This window comes from Ambystoma mexicanum, chromosome 8 (genome assembly GCF_040938575.1).
Source record: "Ambystoma mexicanum isolate Mex_15411 chromosome 8, UKY_AmexF1_1, whole genome shotgun sequence".
NCBI classification, from domain to species: domain Eukaryota; kingdom Metazoa; phylum Chordata; class Amphibia; order Caudata; family Ambystomatidae; genus Ambystoma; species Ambystoma mexicanum.
In genome coordinates this window covers 659,586,579-659,609,136 of record NC_090929.1, presented here as the reverse complement: position 1 = coordinate 659,609,136, position 22,558 = coordinate 659,586,579, and the positions used below count along the sequence as shown (strand labels likewise).

The 22,558-nt window shown below is 46.2% G+C and overlaps 1 long non-coding RNA gene across 2 annotated transcripts in view; it reads left to right on the top strand.

The window, feature by feature from the left end:
• Positions 1-22,558, top strand: part of LOC138472296 (uncharacterized) — a 335,114-nt gene that overhangs the window by 12,888 nt on the left and 299,668 nt on the right. For both annotated transcript variants that reach the window (XR_011268581.1, XR_011268582.1), the window contains exon 2: positions 12,929-12,996. This is a non-coding gene — a long non-coding RNA (uncharacterized lncRNA). The remainder of the gene's footprint in view (positions 1-12,928; positions 12,997-22,558) is intronic.

Here is a 22,558-nt window from a genome sequence, read left to right as displayed (position 1 = left end):
TCACAGCCTTGCTAGAGCACTAGGGTATGTATTCCATCTAGTACCCTACCCCTTTCACCCCAATTGCCCAGGACAATTTTTTACTGCACCTCCCATTTGCACAACATCAGTGCCATGGTTGGGAGGGGCGACCAAGCAGTAAGGGAGGCAAAGGTGGCCAACCTCAGATGTGGGCGGGGTAGGGGACGTGGCCAGGATGTGCAGGGTGGCCCAAGAGGCCAGTGTGTGGAGGACCAATCGGGGACACCTATGCCCCCTCCCCGATGGGTCGGTGTGATGTAGCTGACACCATCCCAGCTCAGGGCTTGTTATCCTGGGCCATATTGTCAACCGAACCGGCACAGGATGACTCCCAGGCTGACTTCGAGGTAGGACCTGCCAACATCACCAAGTAGCCAATGCCTGCAGTGAGACGTTTTGTCATCTTGCCTTTGGCTACTTCCAGTGCCCAGTCCACCTGCGCTTCAGCCCCTACCAACCAGAGCAGCGTAAGCCACTCAGCATCCACACCACCTTCCAAGAGGAAGAAGGGTGCTCTTGCAGTACAGGCTGGGACCCCAGACACGGCTACCCACTCCAGCACGTCAAGGAAGCCTAGTTTCAATGATGCAGAACTAGACGCACTTGTGGGCTACGTGTCGGCCCATGGCCGCACAATGGTGGTGACTGCAGGGTGCAAGACTACGACTGCTCAACGTAGGGCCCACTGGCAGACCATCACACACCACATTAGTTCCCTTGGATTTGTGAAGCGCACAGCTGATTGCTCTAAGCGGTGGAATGACCTGAAACTCAGAGCAAAGAACAAGCTGGCTTCCAATCATGCCTCTACTCTGGTGACTGGCGCTGGGTCTCCACCAGAGGAGGAACAACTCACTGAACATGAGTCTATCGCTGGAGCATTCATCACAGAGGATCAGATCCAAGGTGTGGGAGACTTGCCAGATCTTGAAGCAATGTCCGGTGAGTGCAGATTCATGTGTGTGCAATCCATGTGTATGTTGCTTGGGTGATGTGTTGTGATTGAGTGCCAGGTGAGGCTGTGTAGTCATGACTGCTATGGGTCACCCATGTGGTCCCTCCAAACCATTCCCCGGCCTTGGGTTTCTGTTTCACAGTATCCCTTCGGACCACAGTTGACAATTTGTACACGATTACTGCACTTGCCCTTCAACTGTCATTTTGACACATTGTTCATACTGTTTCCCTGTTCATTCTGCCTGATGAAATCATTAGCATTTTTACCACACATTTTTGTGCCCTACTGCTCCAGATGTGACATACTTTAGTCATAGATTACACCCCACAATGGCCCACATTTCTTGACTTATTTTGGGAATGAGTTCACCAATCAGGCTGATTGAGTAATGTGCACCTACACATGGCCTGCACACAATCATTTTGGGGCCCTGTTTGAATGTTCAACATGACAATTGTATTCTGTCATGCCGAAGTGACCAACCATTGATGTATCAATGTGCCTGCCATCACTGCATCAGTGAACACTGGCTTTGTTGCAGCGTGTGGCACATGCGTGTTTTGTCACACTTTTTTCCATGTTTTATTTTATAATGTCCATCTCACATGGGTGGGTGACGGTACTGATTTGCTACCATCTGGGTGTCCTTGTCAAATCCCCCATGGCTATGCTACCTACCATCTGTGTACTGACATGTCATGTATGTGTATTGTCCATGCCACTGACAGGCTAAAGTGTGATGCCAGTGCTATCCAGCATGCAACACATGTGTTGGTTTTCCATCTTGGAGTCATCAGTGTCTGCTTTTTGCCTCCCCTTCCAACTCATTGACAGTGCATGCATGCCAGAGTTATTGTCATGTGTGACGTGTCATTTCTACACTGCATGTCTGCCTCGTCATGCCTATGTGTGTGTGCTATGGTCCTCATGCCTGTTTACATTACTTATCTTTCATGTTTTTGCAGGTGATGAGGCACTTGATGCTGTTGAGGAGGAGGAGATGGCGCAGAGCCAGGAGTACTCATGGCCACAACCAGGCACCAGTGGAGGACGTGGGGTGGTGGTGGGTGAAAACCCAATCCCCCTACAGACCTTACTGTCCATGGGTGTCTCTGGGTACACCTCCGGAGACCTCTATGAATCAGGTGCTGAATCGGACATTGAGACATATGTCCTGTCGCAGGTGAGTGTTTCTGGCAGGGATGCTGTTCTGTCTAACCCACCAGCACCGGAGGTAGACCCCTCTATGGGGCATTCTGTGTCGGAAAATCCGCCTGTGGCGGTTACAGATACAGGGTCACATGCCACAATATTTGCTCCTGTTCCTGGGCCAGCAGATCAAAGGAAGAATGCAGTCCTGCAGACTCAGGGAGTGCCAGCACAGCAAGGTGCACATCACCTTTCCCCAAACAGGTGTTGTGCCCGCCAACGCGGTGGCCGTGCGCCACCAGGCAATACTGTGTGGGAGAACTCCATCTACACTATAGCAGCACAACAGGGGGCATTGTGTGAAATGATGGCTCAGGCCATGGCTAGGGTGGCAATTCTTCCCCCTGAAAGGATGGTGGAGCTTCAGCACCAGGCAACAGTCCATTTGCCGCTCACACAGTGGGGATATGTTGGCGTCCGACAGGGACCGACGGGCTAGACTGGAGACTCTGCGCACAGCCATATCTGCAGAGCCACAGGCCCACAGGGAAGCCCTGAGGTTTGAACACAGATCCCTCAGAGATACTCTGGGTGAACTTGAGGTGTCCAGAGAACAAGGTCAGAACAGCAGCTGGAGCAGCTGACAAACTCTCTCAGCTGAGCTCCAGGCAACTTGTCAGGAGATCCGGGCATCATGCAAGGCCTTGCAGGCAGAGATGCATGCTACCCGTGAGGTGCTGCATGGGGATCTCCGTACCATCATCCTGCAGAACCAAACCTTTCACACCCGCATGCTTGGTGCCATGGTGGAACATGCCAGGGCTTTGCGTGGTCTGCCTCCCATATCACGCCCACCTGATACAGCACCAGAGGGTGAAGACAGCGACGGCAGTTCTCCCACTGTAGCTTTCTCTTGCTGGTAATTATTTGTTGATGTGTGTTGTTTTTTGATTACTGAGAGCAAATTGTCTGTGGCCTGTTTCCATTTGGGACAGTGCACTTTGTGACACTTGTGTCATGTGTTGGGCATTCAATTGGTTGCTTTCACATTGCATGCCATGCCATGGTGTGGTGGGTAGCAGCGATGGGGAGGGGCTGGGGGACATGCCTCTATTTTGATGTGATATTTTGCAAGGGGGTAGTCCTTCATGCTGCATGAATGTGTGCCTTTTTCTGACACAGCATTGGGTGTCTAGGTAGCTAGGGATGCACACAATGTAGCACTTCCAGCTGGACAATCTCAGGCTGGTATGGTTGTGACAGTTGACTGTCCCTTTTGTCATCATTGATTGTGAACTGGTATGTGCCAGGCCTGTGTGCACTCCGCAGGGGTGGGATTTTAGGTGAAGTAATTTGCAACAAGCTGGGTACGGGCTGCTTCACCACGTGCCCTTTCACCTCCCATGCGCAGCGGCCGTGCATGTGGTTGGGGATGCGGGGGCACCACCGTGTCCACCTGCACTTCCCGCCGGGTTGCAACGTTGGCCAGGACACATGCTGCCACTATGATCCTGGACACTACTGGGGGCGCATATAGCAGCTGCCCACCAGAGCGGTCAAGGGAGTGAAAGCGTGACTTGAGTACTCCGAATGTGCGCTCTACTATGCCCCGGGTTGCAATATGGGCTGTGTTGTATCTTACCTCAGGTGGTGTGGTGTGGTGGCGTTCCGAATTGGCGGCGTCATGTAGGTGCTCAGAGGGTAGGCACTGTCCCCTGGGGAGGTGATAATAGTTGGCATTAGTGTGGTTTTCGCATTTCTCAGTGTCTGACATGCATGCATGTGCAGAGGCATTTATACTCACCAATTAGTCATGTGTCGCCATGCCGCCCAGCTTCCAGGTCCCGGTTTAGGGGTGACATTCTGAATATGAAACTATCATGGCTGGACCCTGGGTAGTTGGCATATACTGAGGTGATGATTCCCTTGGCATCACATACAACCTGCACGTTGATGGAATGCCAGTGCTTGAGGTTTCAATAGATGTGCTCAGTGGCCCTGGGAAGACATACAGCCACACGGGTGCAATCAATGGCACCTAGCACTTTGGGGAAATGTGCCACCCCGTAAAAGTCCTGGACGGCAGCCTGCCTTTCTGCAGGTGTTCTGGGCATGTATATGTGCCTGCAGACTGAGGAGCGTGCAGTCATGATGGCCAACACCTAATGTAGGCAGCGTGACTGCGTGGCCTGTGACACACCCCCCACTATGGCACTTGACCGCTGAAATGACCCAGTAGCCAAGAAGTGCAGTACATTGAGCATCTTTTCCAAGGGGCTCCGTGCTTGGGAGCACTGGGTGGGTGATGTGAGGTCATCCTCCCACTCCCTGACCAGTTCTAGGATTGTGTGGTGGAAACCTGTACCTCCCATAGACCTCAGGCATCCCAAAAAGGCTGGTTCTGGGTAGAAAAATGCGGGGCCTGGCTATCCTCCTCCCGCGGTGTCCCACGACCACCGCTGTGAGGAACGGTATATTCATCGTAGCGTCTGAGCTTCTTTGTTTGCGCGCACTTTTATGCTGCGCAGGGCCGCTTACGCCTGCTTCCTGCTGGCGTACGTGTTTCCGGATTGGCGCATATTTTTTTGGTGCACGGCTTTCCCCTGTTCGATTCCATGAATACGTGTTAGCACGCGTTTGGGCGTTGCGAGCATTTACCTCCTGTACTTCCCCCGTAACGCCCACATTTTCACGCGTTGTTCCCCATTCCGTGTGTTACGCCCCGTGTTTCGCCCACTTTTCTTGTGTGCGCTACACGATGTGCGCTTTCCCTGTGTGCGTAGCGCACGCCGTTTAGTGATGTGTACGCCACCCACGGATTTGGCGCACATCCCAGGTTTTACAAGTGCAGCGCATTCCATGAATCGAACGGCTGCGTGCACGGCTTTCGCCCGTGTGCGCTGCGATTTTCATGCTTGCGCTCCCCTTTTCGGCGCACATTTATTCCATGAATTACCCCGTTAATCTCTTGTCTTTATCTCTGACGAATGTAATAATTTTGAAAAAAAATATATTAACTGATTAATTGTATGCAACGTGCGCTTGGATTCCATAGTACTTAAAATTTCATTTTAATTTGACACATAGTATTTGTCTGGTTTTGAAGAAGCCCACAGGCCGAAACACGTGTCACATTTACGGATAAACTTTACGAATAAAAGTTTTACAACTGGCACAGTCTGTGTGTTGGCGTTGAATAATGAAAATGTAACATGTTTTGCAATGTTGAACACAATTTGTGTACTACAGAAATCACAATCTATTACCAAATTGATCAATTCAGATCTGTTATCACAGCAGCCACACAGCTCACTCAATGGTCCACCAGTGCTCTACACTATATCATATACTGTTTATTTTTATTTGAAACATGTGCACTGGCTTCTTTGTATCAGGCGGACAGGTGGAGGCACTTCAGAGTTTTACGTGTGTTCATTTATCAGTGCAGTGATCGGTATTCTAGATAACTCAAGAACAGCAGGAGCATCCCACCATACCTCAAATCCTGCCCTGTATTTAGTTTAGGGGAATTGAAGGTGGACATTGCGTCTCAGGCCACACCCTAGCTACTCTACTTTCAGCTCTTCAATGTGCATGGACATGTCCCAGATTGACACCAGGGTGAACGGAAAGTTAGGTGGGGCGTTTCTATCTTGGGAGGGGCGTACTTGGGTTGATGGGCTGCACCTATATCATTTGGACTCACCTGGGTGTCATTAACGCCTACCTTTTAGTATGTGGTAAATGTTGGTGGTAAATTTGCTTTTATTTTGTGTGGTTTTTGAACTCTGAATCATGCCTTATTCACTGCCTTCAGGTTTGCACGTTTGCCACATGGTATTTTTTGCATCCTCTTGTTCTACAAACATTCAGTGGGCCTCATCAGGGTTGGTATCCCAGCGGTCATTGTGCTGGGATGCTGCGAATGCTATTGGCGTTGCCATAACTTGGTCCAGCGCAATTTGCACAGAATCCAGAGTTGCAATTACGCTGTAATTCCTCATTTATTTTGAGTCCCTAGGACTCTATGGGGCTTTTTGGCGCTATTACCGCCGGCGGTAATGGTGCTGGAAATGGGCAGAAAGCTGGAGATTTGTCTCCAGCTTAAAGCTGGAGGTAACTCTCCAGTTTACCGCACAAACTTGGGATTGGGCGGAGCGATAATGCAGCGTTAATAGCATTACCAATGCATTTTTGCTGCTCTGTCCAACCCGTGATGAGGCCGAATGTGTTTATTTTTTTCAACTACACTGACAATATTTCCGCAGGCATTCACTGCCTCTGAATCGTACAGTTGGTAACGTAGGCAGTATTTTGGAATACTGTCTGATTTTCTGTTATTGTGCAACTGGTAACGAGGCCGCTCAGTTCAACCTTAACAGTGTAGCCATATTACATGCTACACAATCTGTACTTCTAACCACAAGATTTACAGATGTTGCCTCAGCACAATCTACAGCACCAACACTAGCGTGATGGGGGGGCCCCCGCAGCCCCTGTGGTGCGGGGGCCCCATGCTTTCCATGCCCAGCCAGGGGGCAGTGGTAGTGTGGTGGGGCAGTGGTGCTGTGGGGCTACCTCAGCAGGGGTTACAGGAGAGTCTCCACATTTTGTTATGCCACTGAGCACCAAAGCACCTCCCTCCCTCTTGAAACATCAGCTACATCTGCCACGTTGCTCTTGCGCACTTCCAGCACATGGCCCCTCTGTATGCCACTCGCCAGATAAGTCTTTGGCAGGCTTCCAGTTACCAGATAAACAGTTTCCCAACCATTCCAGGTGTGCAGGGAAATGGCAAGGGGAATGTATAGGAGAATGACAAAGGTGGGTGTGTCACAGGCTCCCCATGATACCTGTTGCCCCAATACCTCAGGCACTCGGACACAAATTATTGTAAGGAAGGCATGGTATCAACAGTAAGACACACAAGTGACCACAGTGAAAGGCTGTTTATTAAACTTCAATTGGGTTTGAAAAACACCCATCTAATTATAAAAGATGGGAGAAAGCTACGACCATCAAATAATGCTGTCCTAGTGGTGTCTTGTCAAAATAAAAGGGCCTATACTAATAAACTGATTGCCAAACTTTACCTCTAAATACAAATAGTGTGGAAAACAATGTTAAGCAAAAGAAGTGTTCAAGAAATGTCAGGATATTCAAGACGTTGGTTTCCTTCCCCCATTTTTTCAGCACGGGATAAGGTGGCACACTCGAGGCTAGCACAGTCTCTGGCTTCTCTAGCATGAGGAGGCATCATGGCCTTCGGTGCCAAAGTCTCTTTGCCGTTCAAAGTCTCTTCTTTCAGAGGGCCTGATGTAACAAACAAGTAAGTTCCTTTTCTTTCAAAATTCTATGCACACTTTTCTCAGGGGATTTACTGTTCACCTCGGGATCCCCCTGCACCGGGCTTATATCCACTTTAACACAAAGTTTGTATTTTCACATATACACAATTTTCTTAGGATTTCCGCATACGGTTCACCCTGGATCCCCCTGTGCTGGGCTCAGATCCGTTCAAACACAAAATCTTCAATCAGTCTTACTCTGCCGGGCTCTGACGGAACAAAAACGTTCTTTAACACATAAGACAAAGCTTTCAATTGATATCCCTCCGTCAGGCTCGGACCAACTTTATCGACTTTGCCATCACCTTTCTTAACTGTATCAATAATGAAGACCTTCGATTGTGTCCGGGATTTGTCTTGACCCGATACAGGACCACTTTGATTATTTGCCACTTTCACTTTTGTCAACTCTGAGCTGGACACCTTAAAGAGACCTTAGATTGAGCATGCACGCTGTGCTGGACCACTGTGAAAGGTATTGTATATCTTTGTTTCAAAGTTGTCACTCGTCTGCAGTTCAACTTTACTCCCGTTGAATATCACACGCGTTTCATACAATGTTATTTCCAGCACTCACCACACAATGTTGCAGCTTGCAACCTTGGCTTCAACACAGACCGGTCTTGTATCGGTCTCCCCGACACAACAGCTGTGTTGATTTCACTGATGCTGCTTTGTTGTTGGAGCCAAGGACAGTACCACAGCCTCTGGCGAATCTCCCCACCTTCATTGACGCAGGAGGACCCCAGGAACCTCAGACACAATGCAGGATTCCTCAGCCTGGTTTCCTGGCCTTGTGCTTTATATTCTCGATGCTTCATGAAAGTAACTGTTCCTTTTCAAAAAAAGTCAAGGGAACTTCTCTCCTTGGGACACCTTTCAGTTTCTCCGTCTTTCTCCTCGTGTAAAACTGCAATCTTGGAACTGCTGTTTACTTGTGTTCTTTGCCTCGCTCAGAGTGTGCTCTTGTGCATTGCCTTTTATCCGTGTGGGGGAAGTGTAATGAAAGGCAGGTGTTGTGATGGCCAGTAATTGACTGTCGCTGCCTGACCATTGCATTGGGACACGTCAGGTATACAGCTCGGGTGTTAGTCAGTTTTCTCTCCTAACGGGCTGTCTGTGAGAAAGTGTGTGTTTATGATAGGGGGCGGGGCTTGAGTTCCTAAGTAGCCTACCTGTAGAATGGGGTAAAGGTGTAACAGGGAAGGGGATACCGCGTACCACCATCCAGTGGCCCACTCCCCGAAGACCCCCTCATCCAGGTGATCCTCCTGCACTGGTCAACCCTTAGGAACTGTATCCAAAACCGATGGCTTTGTGCTGGCCACCTGCATGACAGATCCCCATGGTCTAGTGGGTGAGACACCTGGTTTCTCACATAATACGCAGGAGACCAGAAGTAGAGAGAAATGGGTTATAATGCAAAACACATCAGTGGTTATAATGCGAAACACATCAGTGCATACTGCTTACTGCTCCTCCCCCCCAGGTCTGACTCATCCTTATATACAGAGTGGCTAAATCCATTTTCCACCCACAAAACAGTATGCAACTTTTTTGGGTGGTAACTTAATTACCATCATTTTTTACCACACTGCTGTATTATAACTTTGGAGCTGAAGTGGAGGATTTACCACTTTACCGCCAAAAAATCATCAGATTTACCATGCAGTAATTGCACCAGCGGTAAATCTGCCAAAAGTCCCCATGGAGTCTTATTGCCACCACTTGCAATCCCGTGGTGACTTTGCAGGACCAATTGTCAGCAACGGTAAGTGGGTTTGGCAGTCATTTGGTGGATTTACTGCCAAATTACCACCAAACCCGTAATGAAGCCCACCTCTTTTGAAGTTCCCTTAACTAGGTATTGTTAAACTGCACCAGACGCTTCTTGAGCCCCACCCCTAAATATCGTCTTGTGGCTCTTTAGATCCCCCTTCTCAATTTCTCATCCACTTAAACCACAGCCCAGGGCACCCTCCACATAGATGGCAATAGACGAGGCCCGTGGACTGCAGAAGACCCTCGATTTGACAGCCAGAGTGTGAGTTAACAGTAATTTTAATTGAGTGGAAGAAATGCTGAAAGGGGTCCCAAGTTAGTCACTCACGTCTTGGAGGGGTTTGAGACTTTACAAAGCTTTGGAACTAGGAGACGATAACCCCGGATAAAAGGATCCAGCAGTTTTCTTCCAACACTTTTATTTTGTATTTTTTTCGCGTTTATGGACAATTAATCCTGCTGACAGATCTGTTTGCACCAAACCCCACACCTCTGCCTTCACCCCCCTCCAGCCAGCAAATTCATGCTGTTCTACAGTCTGCTTTATTCTCTTGAAAAAAGCAGTGCAGCCGTACATCACTCTGACATCTTCCCGCTCCCAACCTCACACTGGTACAGGTGCCCCTCGTAGACTTTGCTGCATTTTCTTTCTAGCAGTGTTCCCATCTTATTCCGCTAAGCATGTCCCCACTTCAAACGTCCAATCTTCTGATGCTGTCCGCCAACGTGCGCTTCTCACACCGCCCACCATCCCGAACATTACACACACTGCTCAAAAAACCTGCTAAGGGAAGTCACGTCAGAGTTCCTCTGCCGTCCATGTTTAATCGCTGGCGTCTCAATGGTAACTGTCAGCACGAGAGTTAACTGTGTGACGAACATGATGGAGATTTTCTGAGGTAATGTAAGACGTTGCTTGGAAACGATAAACCGGGAAACCCGAAAAGCAACTGCTCTACCATGTTTAATTACACCTTTTTAGATTGTAATGCCGTGTACCTTTAATGAGAATCGAGCAATGTAAAGGGTAAATATGTTGCCTTTTCCAATGCTTATTTGAAACGTGCACTTTAATCAATTGTGATAGTTGAATTAAGATTGCATATATCCCTAGGGTATTTTCGGTTCCGGTCATGTTCTAATGATTCTGTCGGTTGCCCCCCTCCCCCCCCCCCCACACACTTTTGTTTTAGCACTGATAGGCAGAGAAATAGAGAGAACAAGAGAGCGAGAGTGAAAGAACGAAAAAGGCAGAGACAGCTAAACATAGACCGAGAAAGAGCTACAGAGAGGAAAAAAAGACGGAGAGGCAGAGATGTAAAGACAATTGATAGGCATGCTCAGGCTGGCCTATTGGACAATAAGGCAATGCCGAAAAGTCTGGCCCAATCAGACCAGTGTGTGGTGGTTTTATGGGCCAATGAGGACCGGTTTATTGGTTTGTTTCTGTGTAACTGGTAGTTTTGGCCAATGTCCCCAATCCAATGTTCTTTAAAAGGTACCCTTTGCCACACATTTCTAAAAACGATTCCCCGGGCAACAACCTATCAGTTACTCACAGAAACTCACTGATTGCAACTGGCACATGTGTGCCACTCTATTTTGGTGCCCCGTCTATTTTTTGAACCCCAGTCCAACCCTGTGAGAGAGTAAGAGGAGAAAGAGGGGGAGAGAGTGAGACTCCCAAAATCACTGACCAGGTTTCATCAACTACAAGTTGTGTCCTGGGCATGCAGGATGCATTACAAGTGGGTGTGGACTCGTGGAGATACACCAGTGAATAGGGGGGGGGGGCATATTTGAAAACATGTTCAGGGCACGTTTCAGTAAACACTTACTCTATTGGATTGGATGACGTTTCTGAAAGTTTTAGAGAAGGGGGAGAGTGAGCCCAAGACACCCTCAGCTCTTAAAGGGTGAGACAGCTCTGGGTGAGTCTGTCAATGGATGTACTCTAATTACTGGAAGCGGGCCAGCTCTGGGTGACTGTGAGCATGAATACTCTGGTTACTAGGTGCAAGCCATATTTGTGTGATTAGGAGCATGGACATACTCTTGTTACTAAAGGAGTCTAAGCATGGATATACTCTGGTTACTAAAGGAGTTTAAGCATGGATATACTCTAGTTACTAGTGTTGAGCCAGTTCAGGGAGAGAGAATGGGGATGCTCTGGTTGCTAGGGTTGATCCAGTACTGGGTGAGTGTGAGCATACATATACTCAGATTACTAGGGGTGACACATCTCTGTGAGAGTCTGAGCATGGACATACTCTGGCTACTAAGGGTGAGCATGGCTACACCGGTTACTAGGTTGAGCTACCTCCGAATGAGTCTTAGCATGGGTGTTCTCTAGTTACTAGGGGTGAGCCAGTACTGGGTGAGTATGAGCACGGACACCAGGGGCAAGTGCAGTACCTAGTGAGACAGCTCGAGTTTTTCCATGTGTTAATATCCTTGCAAAAATATTGCAATACAAGAATGGTGCTGCTTTTTGCTGTGATATTCACCCATGGAACCTGTGGGGGACACCCTCGCAACCCCATATTTCTTTAAAGGGAGCTTTAAAGGGAGCAGGGGACACCCGCTCCCATTTACCCCATAAATTATCCCCATAAATATCACCTATGCTGTTTCCCGGCGATCAAATATATGGCGATATTATTTATGGGGATAATATTACCTGATACCGCTCTGGTTGAGTCAGAGCTGGTTGGGGTGAGCTACTTCAGGGTATCTGAGCAGGAATATAATCTGATTACTAGGGGCCAGACCGCTCTGGGTGAGTGAGTATGGACATGGTTACTAAGGAAAAGACTGCTTCGGACAATTTTTACGAAGACAAAGTGGTAAGTCAGCCTTGCTCTTGGACTAGAAAGAGGGAAATCGAGCCCATGGAAATGTAGGTACTGCCGTTGAGGCTGGGAGCCTGCTTCCTTTACTTTGATGGCCTGTGAATATCACGATCTGCCAATATTTAATACTGTGATATGACAGACACTAATGTTTAAGTTGGCGCCTGCCCATAACCACTTTGTTTTCCTAGGGTGGGCAGGAATCTAGATTGGCGCTATACCTGATGTTAATGGGAATGGTGCTGTAGTATCCGCAAAGGGTATACTACTTATTGGTAACAAGGACCCTGGGATATTAAGTAGCAAGAATTCAACCTCCTTTATTAGGCGACAAAACTGCAAAAACCAAATTAAATAAATTGATCTGTATTCCCATTCACAGATATAGTCTGATGCACTTCTTCATTTCTCTAAACACTAATTCTAATACTACAAACGGCCTCGGGTAAAGTTTTTAGCACTTTGTATATAGCTCCTAGAGTGAGGAAAGGTCAAAATAAACATAAATCCCTTTCCCCATTGATCCTCCTCACACATGGTCCATTCAGTTCCACCCTCCGAGGCCCTTATGACTATGCAGATATTGGTAGACGTGCTGGTATTCTGTAATGCTGCCTGTTATTGCCCCCCCCATTTAGGAGTCTGGTGGAATTTAGTAGCATTCCATGTCAATACCACTTCGTCTGCTCCACCTTATTATGCGATCAAATACTTTGTTAACTATAATGTATACCCCATGCAAGATATGGAGGTGAAATGTTTCAAAAGCTCCCCTGCAGTTTTAAAACATTTCTCTCCGGTATTTATTTATTTTTTAGATTAAATGTGTTACCAACTAAAGTGCTATTGAGGATGGGAAGATTGACCAAGCTGAGAAGAGATGGAGGTATAGTAACCACGAGAAAATTGTAGAAACCTTTAAGCACCTTGTATTGATCTGCCCTTCTTTGAACTCCCAAAGACTAAGTTATTTGGGAAAACGGTTTACCTCCATCAATTGAATCAATAACGATAGTTTATTTTGAATTCCATTCAGTTAAATAGTGTACTGTAAATGATATGTTGGGTACATGTAATAAGTAGCCAGAACAGTGAGACATGTTATGGCTATGCCTTTTGTCTTTTTTTTACTGTAGTTATTAAAATATGTTTTAATGTATGATGCGATTTTGCTGCTTTAGATAATGTTTATTGTATTGGTATCAATCTGTTTTGAAATAATGCAATTCTGTATGTTATATGTTTGTAAAGATTTTTTTTGATCGATATACATATAAAAAAGCGAGAGTGGAGCTTTCCAGTGGCTGGTTAAATCAGTCGATTTATAAACACTATGCATGTCCTTCACTTAAGTCCTGCTCAAAACGAGCACCTGCTATTGTATGCTCAGGTTCTTGCACCATTTTGCACCTGCTACCATTGATGTCAGTTTATACCACTACAGTAGTGCCATTTCCCGTGCATACACAAAAGCCCAAACTGTTGGCATTGCCAATGCGTGTTTGTGTATGTACTCTGAATGCTGGAGCACAGAAGAGTTAGGTCGAGAGCTGGCTGTAAGTCCTCCTCCCCCCAAATACACAAACAGATGGGGGGATTTAGTGGGAAATCTGCCGTCCGATAGTTTTTTTGTTTTGTTGCTGCTTTCCCACCATATTAGTAAAAATCCCAGTATTCTTATGCCTAAACCTGGTGGAAATAAATGGAATTTTAAAAATTCATGTCGCTGCTTGATGCACACGTGAATATTTTAGGATTTTTGTGGTGGCGGTATTAGTTGATAAAGGTATTTGTACTGTGCACTGTCACCAACGGAATTGGTCCCCAGGTGCTCAGACGAATCTGCAAATAAGACTGGGTGGGTTAGTGCTAGTGTGTGAAGAGGGAATAGGAAAGTGAGAAAAGTGGTAATGTTGGCAGCTTCAGTTCAGTTTTCACTGTGCACTGAGCTTTGGTGTGAATATCAGATCGATGTGAGAGCTCATGTGCTGTTGGCGTGATTTGTGTTTGTTGTGTGGTGCGTGCAGTTTGCTGAGTGAGAAGATGGTTGTGTGTTTCATGCGAGTTAGGTATGCAGAGATTTTAGCATTGGGTTAGTGGGTTATATGCCCACGCTCTCTAGATGTGATGCATGATAATTTCCACATTTTTTGGATGTGGCGCGTGAATATCTCCACATTACTATCTAGATGCGGCATTGTCCTGTCCAGATGTGACACAGGCAAACAATTGGTGAAATTCACTTGTTTCACTTACCCCACAGTAATTTTGTGCAGAACCAACTACGGTGGCGGTGGGATGCTGTGGTTATTTGTTTTCAGTAGGGGAAGAAGTCGGTCCAAGATGAAGAAAATAAAAATGGGGGACTGGAGTGCATGTCTGCGGTTATTGACCAGAGATTGCCGTAGTTTATTAATCAAGCAAAATTTCCATGTAATCGGCCAATATTTATTGAGAAGGAGAATTTTAATGCATTTCCTAGTTTACAGCACTGGGCACTTTCTTTCCAGTGGAAGCTACCCCATGTGTTTGTAATGCAATGTTTGTTCCAGGAGAGAAGAAACCGAGCATTGGCCATTTGTCTTGGTTGGCCTCTTAGTCTATCTGGAGCCCCTCTACGTGGCATGCCAACTCAAGAGGAGATGATTGACCTGTATCCTGGCCCTTATCCTAATCCCTGGTAGCATTCCCTGGCTAAAAGAGGGGACGGTGACCATCCTGGGAAAAGCTATCTGTACAGAAGGTAGGACCGCTCTCCTACTTGGTGGTGGTTGGTTCCTGAGGACGAAGACGTTGTCTTGTTTCACTGCGTATGTGTGCCAGAGACGCAGAGACGCAGCCGTCTGGAGACCCTTCACGAGAAGACTGCTTTGGGTGATAGTTGCTGTAGATGGATTCCCTAATGGTTGGAGGATTTTTTCGAAAGTACTGTCTACTCAGCCAACTCAGTCGCTTGATAACCTACAGTAATCATCTGATGTGAGTGGACCTGCTGTTGCTTTCGGCTGTTTATGTAACTGTGATGGATCGCTATTTGGTAAGGGTGTACAAGCCTTAGCTTTTTTAATAACATGCTGCAGGTAATTCCAGGTAGGGAAATCTGCTGATCAGATTCCCTTTTCATAAACTCCATACAAAAAGCATAGTGTGTACCTGTGTCCTGCTTCATTAGTATCCTGCAGCACCTGCCCTATCAGTGGGCCAGAGCAGATTCAAGTGTCACAGGTATCCATTGGACAGCTGCAGTGACAGTCTCGTCTCTGTAGCGCAGGGCTGCATTTTAGATATGCACCCTTGTTCCAAAACCCTATAATTATGAGTCTACCACCTGGTGGCAGAATTATTATAACCACAGCAATTTCATATCGTATGTCTGCCAGCTCTGTGAGCCCATGCTCGGCTGTGTATTCTCGAGACGGGCTGGACCTTTCCACTGCTGGCTGGACTCTAGCCTCGGGGATTTCTGCTCTTTATTCCTTTGTAACGGTAGGTAAGGCTCTTCACAAGAAGACAGCCACAGGAAACTGGCCTGGGTACAGGAACCAAAAGACACGCCCATTCACAAAAGCCTTGGCATCACAACAGGTGTGGCATTTAAAAGGACTTTTGATCCTACTGGGACGGGGAATGGGTTAGATTAGAAGGGGGTGCTCTTGCACCAGTGCTCTCTCTCTCTCCTTACTTTACCATCCACATCCTCTAGAACAAAACACTTTAGGTGTGATGTCAGAAGGGCAAAGTCCACTTCTTTCAAGAACAGGGATTGGACCACTAAGGGGGGATACATTTAGTCCAATTACCTGCCGATTTCTTCCTTTTAAAAGTCTCCTACCACTTCTATGAAATCCGCTTAAATCCTCTTTTGTACCTCATTGGAACCCTGCTGGGAGACTTGATCTCTTCAAAGTATTCCGCTAGTGAGGTGAGGACTGAGTGCCTTCTGTCCTCTCAGCATCCCCAGGACCATAGAGGGGGTGACCTGCTTTTGGGTCAAGACCTGCCTCTCTGCCAGCCACAATATTACCTAGGACCTTCACTGCGTTGTAGGACTCCTACTGTTCTGGGCCAGCCTCCTAATTTTTGTGAGAATGAGAAGCAGGACCAAACGTTAAACGTATCCATGAACACTTGGATTGGGACTCACAGAGGACCAAACAAGCCGGGAATCTTGTATACTCCAGTCAAACTACTTCGAACTATTATTCGAGCCTGATTCGATGCCCTTGAACCTACAGGGCGATCAGGAGTTGCCTTTGGCTATCTACCATCTCAAACCGCTTTGTAGCGTGTTTGAACAAGTTGGCTGCACCACAGTAGCTGAGCGTGTCATTGCCTTAGCTCAAACCAGAAGATCCTTGCTGCAGCCACAGCTTTCGGACCACCAGTGAACTGCTAGCACCTTTGTTGTTGATTTCTATCAACAGTTGGCCAGCCCTGGGGCATTCCTTCAAACAGCGATCTTCGAACACTTTCTTGAACTGCTCAAACCTCTGCATCCAGTCACCAACCTGTATGGTTGAACCAACACTGCTGGCCCTCATGACCTGCACTAATCAAGCACCAATTTGAACTGCCATGTACTTCTGGCTCGAACCGGCTTGACGCCTGCTCCATGCCTGAAACCACAGAGCTGCTGCACTTGAACTCTTCAATTCAATGTGCTTGCCCTGATCAAACCACCTCAATGCTGCCTACAATCTCCCTGAACCCCATCACGTGCCTGACTCGAATTGACTGCTCCTTGCTAGCTCTCGACTGAACTGCAGGGATATCACTCGACTTGCTTCTGTCTCTTACCAAACAATTCGATCCAGCTCTACATCAAACTGCATACTGGAATATAAGTCACTGCTTCAAACCCATACCGGACTCGACACAAACTCCTGGAGTGTCACTCATCGATCCTAACCAGCAGGTACACCTGTCTTTATTTGACTTTGAACCGACCCCAGTAAACATTTGACCTCCATTGTTTGGGTGCAGTTTACAACCTCTTGAAGTCACCTATTCGACAAAGCTTGACACCAATCTACGCTTGGATCAACTACAATGCACTGCCCTCGGACCTGGTTCGACCCTCTTGCCCAACAGCTTGAAAGCTGGCTTGAACCGCCAAGCAACCGAAGAAGGTGCTTTTAACTCTTAACTGCTTTGTTGGTCCAGTTTGGGCCCAAAAGAATGGTTAGGTCACTAAAACCCTTCATATCTTCAAAAAACATTTCTTTTTACAAGAACATTGCGGTTCTCATGTACCTTACACTCCTGATTCATTACCCTGAGTGCTGCACTGTTTTATCTTTGCTTATTCTCTGTTCTTTCCTCAGGGGTGGGTTTTGTGTAGTATTTTTCTATTCAGTTATTTTGCAGGTGGTGTTTTATTAAAGCATATCTATTTTTTTTTGGAACCTTCATTGGACATTCACTGTATTTTGGACTGTTATGTTTTGCTGTTTGGGTGGCTACTGAATCACATTTTCGCACCTTACTGTGTATGTTTTATCTTTGATTGTGTTAGTTCTTGTTTTGTAGCAGGATGAGGGCTGAATGGGCATTTTAGCCCCTACTCATCCTTGTACTTCTACAGGGCAGAATCCAATTGGTCGCAGTAACGGTTTACAAGTACAGAATATATTTTTGAGTTTGTTCTAGTGTGATACCAACTCCTGTTGTAAGGTACTCTCGGGAAGGATGGGCTCTTTGTTCCTAGGAGTGGACGGTTGAGTGACGGGGGAGGACACACGGCCAGAGGGTCCCTTGACAGAGGCCTGTTTCAAACGATCATAACAGCACTTTCATTTAGTAAGGAACATTATCACTTTCTCTCCAGGCAAAATCACAGCCAGTAGCTACGCATGACCCTTTAATCTTCTCAAAAAGCCACATTGACTGTGCTAGGCACTGCATGGACTTCAAAGATAGTCGTGTTGGCTATTAGAGGCGAATCAGGAGATTGCCTGAAATGACCATTACGCTTCTAAGCAAACAAGCCAAAATAATTAATGAAAAAGGCACCTAGACACTCGCAAAAAAAGACTTGCAGCTGACAGAACATGTCAGAGCCAGGCTATCTCGATGCTAACTCTTGTTGAACAGAGCCACAACATTACAGCCCATCTGGAACAACAGTGAAAACATTTATAACGGTGTTATCAACATATATGCGTCCAGCGACAGTCATTGTGCTGCTAAAACGGTTCTATGTCGTTTTGCTGACAGATTTTTCAATGGAATTTTTACTGATCAAATTCCATCGAAAAAACCCATCGAAATATGGTGGTACCTCCAACCCTCGCCATCCCTATATTAGTATGCTTACCTCAACCCTCTGCCTACCCTTTTTATCACTGTACCCTCTCCATATTTCGAAACTTGTGTCAGCAAAACGAAGCTATACCACTAAAATAGACACAAGCAATGATTTCTATATATATATATAATATATTTTCAATCGAAATCCGGCGGGTTGCACTCCCGAGAGCAGCTGAGAAATGGACATCCAGTCTCAACTAGGAAAAGGCATGACAGCAGGTCCAGGCAGCAGAAAAATATCTTTATTGTAAAGGTGCAACAGAAGGGAAAACCTGGATGACAGATGACGCGTTTCGCGGTATTCTGTCCGCTTGTTCACGTAGGTAGGGAGTAACACAGAAGGACTCCTTTAAAAATGCTTAACGTACTCTATGGTACAGTGTCCCAATCCACATGAAGGTAGTGTTTTAGTGGATCACTGGCAGCCATGTTACAACAGTGTAAAACACCTCAGTATCAAGTGTACTAAGAAAGTTAAATACACTCCAGTCATTAAAACATTAACGAAGTACTGTATGGTTCAAAATATCTGCACAAGTGCACGGACACTACAATTACATAAACTGAGGAGGAAAAAGCGAAAAAAGCGGGGAAAATGGCTGGAGGAGGATAAAATATAGAAATGAATGCACCGCGCTGTAAATAAAGAAGTGCGTGTCAAAAATAACGTACATCTATGGCTGCGACATATATAGTATTCTTTTAGTGTGCTTCAGTTCAAATCTGAACTTTTCACATACTTCATACATGCAAGAATTTTACTAAACAATTGCAATAAAATGTCATTACAAATTAATTTCCATATTAAGATTGCTACCTGGCATCCTATCCTACATTGCTATAACATTTCCAATACAAAATACAAGCTTAATTACTAAAGAAGTAAAATTGATGTATATAACACATTTAAAAGTGGTTTACCATCCTTTTTGTTTTGTATCGCCTGGTTCCCCCACAGTAATAACAAAATGATTACATTCTAGCATGAATAATATCATACTTTTAAGACATCAGTTGTACTTTCATAGCTTATTCATGGGTAGTCATTTAACGGTCAGCCTTGGTTGCACAAGTTGCCAGACTTTAAATAAGGCGATGTTTAGCGATAGCACCCGCCTGTTAATGCAACTCTGCCAAAGTTTATTGCATTTTATCCAGTCTGGGTTATAAAAAACTTCTGCAAATAGCTTCTTTGCGTATTCTCCAAACTATGCCAGTAGGTCAAAACATGAAAAGATGTGCACAACTGGCACGTCCTTATGCTATACTCCCGATCCAGGGCCTATAACTGAGAATGTAGGCGGTTTTAGGCACATCAGAAGTATAAACCTCCTAAGCCGAGGAGAGGGGACATCTCTAGATATTTCTGGCGGCGCATAAATGTACATGTGTATCTTTTTTATATTCAGTAAAGGTTTTTAACTTTCTAACATGTTCATGATTCCTAGACCAATCACATAGACGCATTTATTTCGTAAACATTGTACAAAGCGTATCATGTTCATCTTCCCATTCTGGCACCCAGTCAATTTTCTTGATTTGTCCCTCGAAGTGTTTGCTTGTTATTTTTTTGTTCAGTCCACCATGGAAAGGGAGAAGGGACATGCAGTCTCTTCAACCTACCATGGCGGCCATTTTCTTTGTTTACTATGGCCGCCACGGAATGAGAAAACTGTTTTCCAGTCTGCTGCAGCTGAAAGAAAACCCCCATTAGTGTCCTGGTATCACGGGCCGGGTTACTAATGGCAATAAGCCACTCGCAAGTGGCCCATTACTGCATAAGGTAATGCCCCGATATGCTCTGGCCTTTAACTATGGGCCCCAGTGGCATTACCTGAATAAATCTAAATTCTTTTTCTCGAATTCACTTAGATTGTTCAGTTTGTTTTGGGACATGGTTTCACCCAATATACTAAGCAATGGACGCCATCGTTTCTTAATGGCTTTGATATGTAAAATTCTGCGTCTAAGGAGAAATTTGGCAGCTAAGGACATAATCCCCAGTTCTAATATCATTGCTTCTATCGGAACACTCTGTGCTAGTCCCAATATGCGTTGCCAGATTTTTGCCTTCAGTACATCAAGCCATTTCAAATTACCTATATAGCTAGCGTCTAGACCAAAAGACAACCTATAATTCATAGGATCTTCCCTGGCCTTTTGCTTGTATACAGGGATATATATATATAGCTTTCTTCCATGTGCTAGGTATAGATGCCCCAATCAAGACTCTGTTCAATAGGGTAGTTAATATTTCAGCCTCTAATTCCGGTTCTCTAAGCAAAACAATGCTTGCAAGTGCGTCAGTTTTATAATCAAAGTTTTTAGATCATTAGGATGCAGTGTAAAACATGCATTGACAAAAGTCAATAGGTTTGTCTGTTGTATGGCGAAACCTTTTCTGAGTTTATGCACACACAAACGTGGAGCGATGGTGAACATGTCGAGGGGAAAGCAGGCAGAGTGGAGAGGTCACAGGAAGGGAGGACGAATGACTATGAATGTAAGGATTTATGAATGAATGAGTGAGGATAGATGAAAGTGTAAAGACATGGTGCAAGAAGGATAGATTTTGAAAAGTGGATGAGTGAGGGAAAGTTTGAGGATATATTGACAGATAAATGTACAAGTGTAATATGGATGAATGGATTATTGAAAACGCATGTGGTGATGAACGAGGGACGAAGCAATGAGAATGTGAGAAAGTGTGAAGCAGTGTGAAGCCCACGGCAAGGCTATGCCATGTGAACCCATTGATAACTGCAGTGGTCAGGAAGATTTAGCATGGGTGACGCAATGTAATGTTGTGCGTGTGAAAGGGTATGTGCAAACTTATTGTCAGCCCTTACACAGGATGTATGAAGGTCTTTCGGCATCAACCCTCCGTTCCCGTTACCATTGCGGGAAGAGTAAAGGGTGAACTTCACTTGCTCATTCTACGAGCGGCCCTGTCCTAGGATGTACAGAGTTCACATTGTTGACCTTATCCATACAGTGGAAGCGACAGCTTTTGGTGTCGGGAGATGTGCAGGGGCTGCGGAGGGTGCGCTGATTTACCAAGTGATTCAAGGCTGATGGTGGGTGACATTTCTAGTGGAGAGGCATTGGGATTTCCTCTGAATTAGCACAAACAACCATGCACGGCAAGGCAGCCTTGCACAATGTAAGGGAGTTTGGGGTAATTCCTCTGTAAGAATTCCTTAAAACGAATGGGTTGAAAGGTCATTTTGCCACACAATTTTTGAGAAAAATTGGCTAAAGCTGTACAATTTACTGGGCATCATTACAAGTTTGCCGGTAAATGTTAAAATGGCTGGTAAATCCGTATACCAGCACTTCTAAAGTACTGGGAAATCTTAAGTAGGCTGAAACACTGTTGCTGGTAGTACTGGCACTGGAGATGTGAATAGCTATAATACCACCAATGGAATACTGGAAGGCTCAGACTCCTGCTCTGGAATTACTGGAACAGTATCACTGTCCAATTGAGTCAGCATTTTCCTGTATTACCGTCACAAATATACCGGCAACACAAGCAAGCCGGCAGAGCAGCCGGTAACTGGACACATGCGAGGGTAAACAGGCCAGAGTTGCACCCAATCCAGCCAGGTGCACCCAATGTACAGAGGTAGAGCGGAAAGGGGCCACACCTTCCCCAAACACACTTATCAACACAACCATGCTGCCACTTCTTGCTGCGACAATGGAACTGGAGCTGCCCCATGCAGACATACTGCTGCAGTATCTGCAATGGTGAAAGGATGCCAGGGACAGAAGGAGGTGGAGGTTGCAGCAGATGGCCATGCAGGTGGGTGGTGAGGCGAAGGAGGGGTGTGGTGATCCCACGCACAAGGTCCACATCATGGATCTACACATATGCCCAAATCGTCAACAACTAACGCCTTGCGAGGGCCACCATCAGGGAACTCCTGACCCCCATCCAAGAGGACATAGAAAGCAGGATCAGCACCAGGACAGCCATACCACCGCTGGTAAAGCTGGTGTTGCTGCTGCACCTTCTGCCCTCTGGCAGATTCCAGCACCGTGAGCCAGCTGTAAGGCAAATCACAGCCTGTATTCTCCAGAAATATGGTGCACTTGCTGGCTACACCAGGTGGCCGAACACATCACCCTCCCCA